This window comes from Trachymyrmex septentrionalis, unplaced genomic scaffold (assembly GCF_001594115.1).
Source record: "Trachymyrmex septentrionalis isolate Tsep2-gDNA-1 unplaced genomic scaffold, Tsep1.0 scaffold25, whole genome shotgun sequence".
NCBI classification, from domain to species: Eukaryota; Metazoa; Arthropoda; class Insecta; order Hymenoptera; family Formicidae; genus Trachymyrmex; species Trachymyrmex septentrionalis.
In genome coordinates, this window is record NW_017305408.1 from 1,095,585 (window position 1) to 1,105,497 (window position 9,913).

The window sequence follows — 9,913 nt, forward strand, 5'->3', positions numbered from 1 at the left end:
TGATACTCTTAGGCCTAATTTTTTGTTATATTGTTGATTAACTTGTGGTTAAACTTAATCTGATATTCTATCCATTGAGCTTTACTTACGACATTATCGTAGATAAAGTTTATCAGATAAAATATCAGGTGGTGGGAAATACTACTGTAAAATATCCGAAAACATAAGAAGGGAGGGATAACTTTGGGAATTTTTTATAATTAAATAAGTAAATAGAAATTTGATTTAAAGGTCTTTAATGCATTTAAAGATAAAAACAATTTTTATTTTTAAACAAAGAAATGGGCTAATGAGAGTACAGAGCGTTTAACAATGCGCAAATTAATAATAACTTTTTACAATTTATTTATTAAAAAAATTTATATAAATGTCATGAAATTTTTTTTATTTTTTTTTGCGTCAAGATGATGACATTGGAGCTTTGAGACTGCTTTTTTTTTATGGGCTTCCGCGGCTTGAAGTGCTGCTCTAAAGAGAAAAAACAAATTTTTTTTATAATCTACGTTAAATTTGCTAAAAGTATATATGTATGTGTTGAAATATTGATTTTTCTAGAAATAGTGAACATTTGCGAATAAAATTTTATTTTTACTGAAAAAATTCAGTAAAAATGTATTTGTAACAAAAAAGTTTTTAACCGATTGAAAAAAATCATATGTACTTCTCTACAGAATTTAGTTTAGCAGTTACTGTAAAAATTTCAAGTAAACCGGATAAAATTTGTTAAAATTATGCTGAAAGCCAATTGAAAAAAATGTGGTTTCAAGAAAAACGTGTTTAAAGTTTTGAGAAATTTTATTTTATATATAACTATAGAAATTTTTAATTTACCTTTGCAATGCCTGCACCATATAACTTTCCACATTGATGTTTTTTTCCTCTTCCGCTTTTCTGAAAGATGTACAGGCTTACGATCATCCATGAGCGAGCGCGCATCAGCCTGGACACAAAAATTATAACAGTTATGATCCACAGTCAATTGCAACACCTGCATAATTTTCATTATCCTTGACAATCCGTCATTAAAAGTACAAGTTGTGATATTTGCAATATCTACTATTTTTTGATCACCTGAAAACATTTCCGGAGCGATCGACTACACAGTCGAATTAAAGCTTTCATTATTATTCCGCGTAAAGTCTCCTATAAGCAACGATTGAGTAAGTCGTCCCTATTCATATCTGCACTGGCTTCAAGATATCAAAAATTTCTACTGAAAGTTTCTGAAACATCGTCATTTTTATTTATTTTTTTTTAATTTGCTGACATAGACTGCGTTTAGCGGATTCAACGGTTGAGTGAGCACGCGATGCTATTGATGTATTCTTCGAGATCTAAAGTGCTGATCTAAAAGAATGCACCAATAACAGCGAGTGTTCACTCAACTAGTGAGTCCACTGAACGCAGTCTTATGCTACAGATAAAAATATGACACAAAATTTCACGAATAAAATTTGAGATTTTTTTGTGAAGTTATTCACGTTTGTAAGTTGCAGAAATTTATAAAAAATCATATATACGAACATTCAAATTATTATAATGGAATTTGAATGGACTGTATAGTTAAAAAATTCTGTTGTGTGACAGCGCATACGATATATTAGGTTAAGTAAAAAGTTATCTTTGCATTTTTTAAAAGTTATATTAGCGTTTTTTTAAAAGACATCTATCAGTAAAAACCGCAGTTACTTTCTTACCAACAATATAAATATATCTTAATAGAGTAAAGTTTCAGCTTTAAAAATCTCTTTTTTAAATTATACGATACGACAATTTTTAATGGAGTTATGAGCAATTAAAGTCAAAATAATTCTTTTATTTAATCCGCGATAACTCAGTAATCAAAAGTCGTAGGAATATTTAAAAAAAACGATTTTGTAGGGAAAGTATCAAGCTTTCACGATAGGTAATCGAAAATTTTCTCAAATTCGTTTTGGACACGTTACAAATCCACAAAGTGAGAAGAAAATTTTTCGTCTTTTTCAGCTCGTAGTTTTTGGTATGTAAAAATTATCAAACTCATATAAACTTAAAAAATGTGATAAGCTTTTAAAAGTAGAGATTTCAAGCTTTAAAACCATTTTTTTAAATTTGAATTTCATTCATTATTGACGAAGATATTGTATATACAACTTTGAGCTAAAAAATACGCGATGACTTTTTACTCAACCAATATATACGCCGTTATATAAGAACAATACAGAACTTTTTAACTGTACAGTCCATTCAAATTCCATTTTGAAATTTTCAGGATTACTTCGAAATTGAAGTAGGAATATGATAATATTTTTATAAAATTTTTTAATTGGTGATTTGATGATAAAAATGTTAATAAAAATTGTAAATAAATAGAAAATGATTTATTTATATGAAAATAAAAAATTAAAAATGAGCCATCCATAGAACAATTTAAGATCTTTAAAATCGGCATTTTTTTGACCGACTAATGGTTTCGACAATATAATAATTTAAATGTTTGTATATGAATGACATTTCTTTTCTGATTTTCTGCTATTTACGAGTGTGAATAACTTCACAAAAAAAATATCAAATTTTTTTCGCAAAACACGTGTCTCATATTTGTGTTTGTAGAATATGTCAGTAAATTAAAAAGAAAAAATTAAAATAGCGATGTTTCAAAGATGCCTGATTTAACATGGAATGCCTCATATATATTTATATTGAATGTATAAAGTGCGTTAGATTGTTTATATTTTTATTCTCTGTTGTTTTTATATCTTTAAAAGAAGAAAATTAATAACAATTGAACAATCACATTTGGATATTTAAAAATATCTGCAGAAGATTCAAGGCTTTATTCGTTATACAAAAGCAATTCTCGTCTTGTGTATGACTATAAGCATTGTGCTCAGGAATCAAACGCTGCCACAAGTTGTGTATCACCTAATAAGAGCTCAGCTTACCACCTGATGGTAGAACCTGGAGAAGAAAGAAATTTCGTCTGTTAAGTCTAACTGTTCACCAAGAGGCAAAAAAAAAAACGGAAAGTGATGCCAATGTGACCGCAAGTCCAGTTAACTCTTCTAGAAGCAACGATAGTAAAGTTTCTATTACTCCTGAAAATATTAAAAGCGCGAATTACTATTAGCAGTTCTCGATTACCGTCAAGAATAATACACGGTTCGTCAAAGACTTTGGTTCAACCATTAGATTTGGTGTTGAGTAAAGCATTGATGTTTGAAGTCAAGAACACAGACACGAAGGTGAAAGATTCTGTTCAAATGTCGCTCGTCGAAAAAAATGACATTTTTCGAGCGAAATAAGGAAGAAACATTGATATCTAAAGTACCGCTAAGATTGTTGATACCGCTTAAGAAGTTACAGAAAAAAGACAAGTAAGGCTCTAATGCGGATATACATTACATAGTTTTTAAAAATAATTCTGTAATAATTTAAAAATAATTTTTATTTATACGATTTAGAATATCTAACAATAATAACAGTGATAATAGTAATAATAGAGAAATGCCCCTTATTATGAGATAGTGACGTTTCTTAAATAAATGCTATCTGTGGATTTTACCATGAATTTATTGTTTTTAAAAATTATTTAGTGGAAAATACATTATTAGATCATGCCTGTAGCCGTTGTAAAAAAAGATTTTAGAATTTAGATATTTTCAAGTTTCATTGAGATGAATCTTTAAACTTCTTCTTCTTTAAACATTGTTTATTATTTAATAAGTAAATATTTGGCAATAAATTCTTCATTTAGTAATAAAGTAAGATCGTATTAACAGAAAAATACGGAATATATTGAATTGCTTAACTATAGAAGTTAGATTTGATGATCATATAAAAAACTGTAAGGCGTGGAACTCGTAATGTGAAATACTCAGAGTACTTGTAATACGTAAAAATGCTTCAATGCTCGAATGACAATCGTTGCTGAAGTATAAATGTTATTATACAGTAACAAAAAGGATAAGCATCACATTGGCTGCGCGTACATTGGCTGTTTGTTTATATTTTAGAAACATTAAATAAAGTTTTTTAATTGCAATACTGATGTATGCGCTTTATTATTTATATTATTGATTTCTTGGGGTATTTCATATAAACACAATCTTGTGACTTTGCAATTTGCTCACTTTTTACATTTCTTTATAATTTTCAGGAAAAGTAGTATTTGAATTAAATCGTACATAACAGTATCTTAAAGCTTATTAAATTTCCGTCAAAATGATCTATTATTTTTTTAAATTCTGCCCATACATTTCCAGTATTTATCCAAAATGAACTCGGCAATTCTAGTAATAGGGACCTTTCCTCTAATAATAATATTTTATTCTTTAGATTCATCCACGAGATTTAGAGAGTAACTCTAATGACAGTAACGATCAACGTGTAATCGTTACATTGCCGTTGCGCAGGTTTTATACATGGTGAAAACAAATAAACAACAATACAATAACATCGTTACCATCATTAATAAAAGTTATAAAATATTTAAATAAGGATCTAAAGATCGGATAAACGATTAAAATATCGCACGACATCCATTCACGATACGAAGTTCACACGCGATGCGATCGAACTTTAAACAACCAATCCGCGTCGTAAAAATGAATTTGATTATCGATTTAACACGCACATTTTATTATAGGAATATATTATTGTTGCATACCAAATTATCTTAATGATCAATCCGCGTGGCTTGTTGCGATATTATCATCAGACAAAGATCAGAGATATTAGGATGACCAATGACGGTGATGAATGTCTATATTTAATAACTCAATAATATCGATATTATTATATTATCTTTGCGCTTTGTGTGTATCATATAGTAAAAAAAAAGTTACAGTTCCAGAATACAGTATTAGAATAGATTATACCATCACGAGTTGCGTCAGTGTCGGAATTAAGTTATTGGCGGACTCGGAGCCCCTGAATCGCGGAGGAGCTTGGCTCGACGTACGGTAATTTGATATCGGATAACCGTTCCTGTCGTCGGCACGACCGACGTGGGTCCTCTGAAGGCACACGCACGTCGTGCCTGGTTGCACGTCCAGCGGAAAGCGCATTAACTCGCGAAAAGGACGCGCGCGCGGATGGGAAACGCTCGGCCGGATTTATCTGCCGACTCGTCGTCGCTCTCCCCCCGATAAAAACTGGCGACTAAAAGTCAGAATTTTTTATAGCCGCTCTAAATAAACTCCCCGCGGAATGACATTCGCGGAAATTTAATTACTTACTGCGGGGCAGATTAACGCCGATGCGAAATCTAGATAATGTATTTAGGAAAAGTTGATATCGCGACGAGAGCGACTGAAATATACGATGATAATTACGAAGTGACGCCGCCATCTCCGTTATTATTTCCAGTTGGCAGGCTTCGGCGATCCCGATTATACTCGAGGTGTCTGTCAGAAGTAGGAAAAAACTAGTCAATGTTGAACTTTCTAAGAAATTTTACAATTATTATTCGTAATTAGTTCATTTTCCTTTCTCGGAAGATTTATTTTAAGTTGAGCGGCAGCGTTAAGCGGAAATGTAGTTTTCAAAGAGATTGAAGTTATCTAGATGTTGCATAAAGAATTTGTGGAGAAAAATTTAATTTAACTCAATGTAATCGTTCTTAGCACGTGAATATAAGTGAACGAAGGTGTGCGCGTTCACGTGCAAGTAATCATTCTGTCCACTCGCAGTTAATACAAATTTTTGAAGAAATCCCTATCAGTCAGCCGAGATTCGTTTTATATAATCACCAGATCTTATGGTTCACTATTATCTCGAGAGAAAAAGAAACACTTAATAACGGCAAAGATATTTCACAAATCGGAAGGGATAGGAAAGCGACAGAGAAAATAATGCTTTCGCTTCATTTTTTTTCTTCGTGCCTTATTATTTTCTATAGCCCCAAACTTTTAATCGATTGAACTCAATCTGTCGTTTTTTTGTTTCCCCGAATATGATTAAATGAAATTGGATGTTCGTCCGAGCTGTGTCTCCAATAGCGAATACGAAATTTAAGATTGATCGTTCGATTCTTTCTTCTTTTCAATAATAACCGATTTTTTTCCCTCTTTGCTTTTCCCCGCGGATTGATATCAAATCTCGTGATTTAACTGATAAGAACCTTACAGAATTTTAATATTTAATTCTTATATCTAAAATTACTAGTTAACGACGATGAAAAAAAAAACTCTGCGTGATGGAGAGTGATATTAAAAACATGTTTGATATTTAACACTCTTTTTGCAATGTAATATAACGCACCTTAATTTGTCAAAGCTGATAAGACAAGCGAGTTCTCTCGTAACCAGCAAATTGCTTTGAATGTCAAATTGAATTTTCTAAGCGCCGTATAAGCTTACATTAGCTGCTTAGCCCCGTTGCCCTGAATACCTGAGAAGTATGGCGCGTCACTTAGCTGCAATTCGGCTAGTACCTAGGCTCGGAAGCCGAAACTGAGAGCTGGTCACGTAATTCCTCGCTAGCAAACTTGCCGCATTATCCGTTGCATTACGTTCGGCAGCCAAGCGTTAGCTTCCAGCCAGCGGACATTAGGTTTATGCAAGCTAAGAGAGTCGACAAGAAACACGCAACAGTCTAAATCAACAGTGACATGTTTACAACGTGGAATCGTACAGTTACGATATGCATTTCAAGAGAGACGTGCGGAGCATTGGCTTAGCTTAATATTATTTCCGCTCAAATGAGTAAAATACAAATGGCCAATAATAAAATTATAACTTCTACATGCGATAAACTGTTATTGAACATTAAATGCCAACAATAGTGATGTATATCCAAGTTAAAAATAAGAAATTATAAAAATCACTGACACTATAAATATCAATATATTTTCAAATTGCGATTTAATTACATTTGTTAATGACGCCAGTACGAGTATATCTATAAAAACTGGATAAAGGAACCTTTCTAAGGAGGGAAAAGATTTAGATTCACTCCTTTCTAATTGAAATACAATTTATATTAAAATGTGAATCAGAAGGTGAATATGTGAACAGTTGAAGAATGTTTTGTTATCGCTTTAAGATGGTATTTTTATTGTACTTTCAAATTGCATCCGATTTTCATTTTCACGCGGCAGCAATGAGGAACAGATACATCATGTCGTATCGGAGGAAGCCATCAATGCTGGAACCAGGAAGCCGTCCAAAGTTCTCTAACGATGATATATCGGGGTAGCACAGGACCCCTAAGTTGTGGCCATTTTGATATGGTGTAACGTACTCCTTCTCCATCCTCCACACACGCAACTCTTTCTTGCGCTATCCAGGAGAGGCATTAAGCCCTTTCCAACCCCTTGGAGTTACTGTTACCGTGACCGTGACAGATCGCCCGTCATAATCCGGCACCATGAAAAACATATCGGCGATCGAATGGCCGTTCAAAAGTGGTACGTCCCATTTTTCGACCAAATGTCCGACTTACATTACGTTCCTGAGATAATATCATCTTTATATGATAAAGCCGTCGCGTGTGTGTGATTGATCTGCTTTTTCTTTATTAAGATATAAATAGAAAAAAATTTTACATCTTTAATTAAAACAGATAAACAAAAGCTGTTATTACGTGATAAGATATCACAAGAAAGATAAAATATATGTATTTTACTGTAAAATAAATTTCTCGATTGAGAAATTTTTTATAATACCCTCTCGACCGTATTTTACGAATTTGTGTAATAAAATTAGATCTCATTATAACAGCTGAAAGTTAACATAATCGCATACGTCGATTTGAAACTGGAAGTTTGAAAAAGATGACGCATTAGAGCAGGAAAGTTGAGATCCACGTTCCCAGTGCACGGCAATTTTTTTACAAAATTGTACGATGGTGGGTCAACGGGGAGCTGTCAGGCTAGATTTAGTTTTCACAACGTTCGTCTATACTTTTGTGGAAGAGCACTTTCGTACGGTGATTTGCCACACTCTATCTCGGCGTCCTTTTACGCTGTCGCTCTTAGTTGGCGGAAATGTATGGTACATTACAATTCATCTCCGACTTCATCGCCGTCGGTCGACAGGAATTTGCTGCGTAACGTCTTTCAGCTGCCCGACCGTTTAATCCGTAATGGAACAAAACATCGCGCCACCAGGTATTCCGCTCATATTTCACTCGTCTTTCCGCGTTAATGAAGCGCGATGTACACAGCATTTTCTTAATTATTTTTCTTACATTGAAACGATAAATTTAATTGACATTGAGCAGTTAAGGCACGAGATTAAAATCATTTATTTCATAAATTTCAGTTTTCTCTTTAACTTTTTTAAAAATTTCAAAAATTTCCTTGGCACTAATAAATAATTTTTTTGCTCCAATACAACAGAAAGATTAGAAACACAAATAACATGAAGTTCAAAATCGGAATATAAAATCCCTTGTAAGACGTTTTTTAAAGATATCTTTTAAACAATTTTTACGAAGATATCTTCTTTTAAACGTCTTATAAGAAATCTTAAATCCCAAATTTGGATTTTTGTTTTCTGGAAAATATCTGTTCTGGTATTCAAATGTTTTACAAAGGGAGAACCAAATACAGCGAACGGACAATCATAGTAAAGACCATAAAGTAAAATCGTAAAACAGTAGCAAATCCAAAGTGTCGACTATTTTATATGTTATAATCTTAAATTTAAATCTTGAAAAGTTAGTCCACAGTATACACATAGATTTCATCTAATTTTAAATATATTTCAGTATATTTACTCCTGCTAACTCATAGGTAATATTCAAGTATTTGCAAGATAACATTAAAAGATTGGGAATTTTTAATTAAATCGATTGCAAATCGATATTATTCTTATGGTTGCAGGTGTTAAAGTATGCGTTAAAATTATTTTATAATTATAAAATAATAACTTTTCTACTACATATCTAATCATCTATTCAAATATTATACATTTTGTAAAAAATTAAATTAAAAACAGCGTATGTGTAAAACTTTGACGCAAATTTTTTGAATACTGTTGAATATTGTGACGTGTCACTTATTTATGAATTAGTGGCGGAGCAGTAGGTACTAAAAGTATTTAAAGTTAAGCGAAGTTCTATGTACATTATACTTGGCTGTCTTCTTATTAAAATGGACAAGTTACATTGATATCGTTTTGATTGATATATATATAGTATATATAGATCTTTAATGAAATGTATGGCCTTCAGTGATAACGTTACATAACATAGTTATCAGAATTTACTGATAAATGACATAATTCCGAGAAAATCATCGAGATTAATCCATGATTTTATACCCGACGGAAAGAGAGGCCGACTGAGTCTTCCATTTTGGCCGCATCTCGTAATTAAATTTATGAGAGTTAACTGTTTCGGACTGTGTGCCAGCCATGCAACGAGAAAATGCACTCTTGTTCTAGTACACATAAACGTATAAAATGTGTCCACGTGCGTGGTCCGCACGCTCGTCCGAAAAGTTCGCTATTTAACATCGGACAAATGGGTGAGTGTGCTTATAACGACAACGCTCAGATCTCGAATCGTGAGCGAGTCCACTTTGGTATGATCGATGCGTTTTATATTCTTCCCTCTCCCGAGGCTTACACTTTCCCGAATAATCCCCAGTTTATCCGGATGATAAAACGCATTATTTCTCGCGAGAGACTTATAAATTGAGCGAATTGGTTGGAATTTTTAAAAAATCAATAAATCTTTGATTTGGCTGACTACGATCTTAATTGTAACACAGAAATTACGATTTTAATAAAATTTTAATTCTTCGCTGCTAATATCTCAATGTCAGTGTGACCAAAGAGAAACTTGAGAGCGGTTCCTTTTTTGTGTGATCCTCGCAGTCATAGTGGAAAATAGATGTAGTGCGAGTCCTGCTATATCCACAAATTGTCGATGTAAATCGATGTAAATGCGTATAATACGCATATATAATATATATATATATATA